This window comes from Charadrius vociferus, unplaced genomic scaffold, assembly GCF_000708025.1.
Source record: "Charadrius vociferus isolate BGI_N301 unplaced genomic scaffold, ASM70802v2 scaffold900, whole genome shotgun sequence".
Taxonomy (NCBI): Eukaryota; Metazoa; Chordata; class Aves; order Charadriiformes; family Charadriidae; genus Charadrius; species Charadrius vociferus.
In genome coordinates this window covers 6,767-6,973 of record NW_009646342.1, presented here as the reverse complement: position 1 = coordinate 6,973, position 207 = coordinate 6,767, and the positions used below count along the sequence as shown (strand labels likewise).

Below are 207 nucleotides of genomic sequence, written 5' to 3'. Positions count from 1 at the left end.
CACCCCAGCTCCTTCTCCTGGCAGAGTTGCGAGCTGATTCGGCTTCTTCCTTCGCAACGCTGGAGAGCTGTGTGTGGGAATTACCTTAAACTAAAAGGAAAGAAAATAAAACGTGCCCCTGTCCCCTTCCTCGGGGGAGGTGGATGCTGCAGGGGAGGACGCAGCTCATCCCTTCCTCGCCTCCGACCGGCAGCACCGGGGGACCAC

At 58.9% G+C, this 207-nt stretch overlaps 1 protein-coding gene across 1 annotated transcript in view; it reads left to right on the top strand.

Moving 5' to 3' along the window:
* Window positions 1-207, top strand: part of LOC104293602 (glucosylceramidase-like) — a 4,089-nt gene that overhangs the window by 2,602 nt on the left and 1,280 nt on the right. The gene's annotated exons all lie outside the window — the stretch shown is intronic.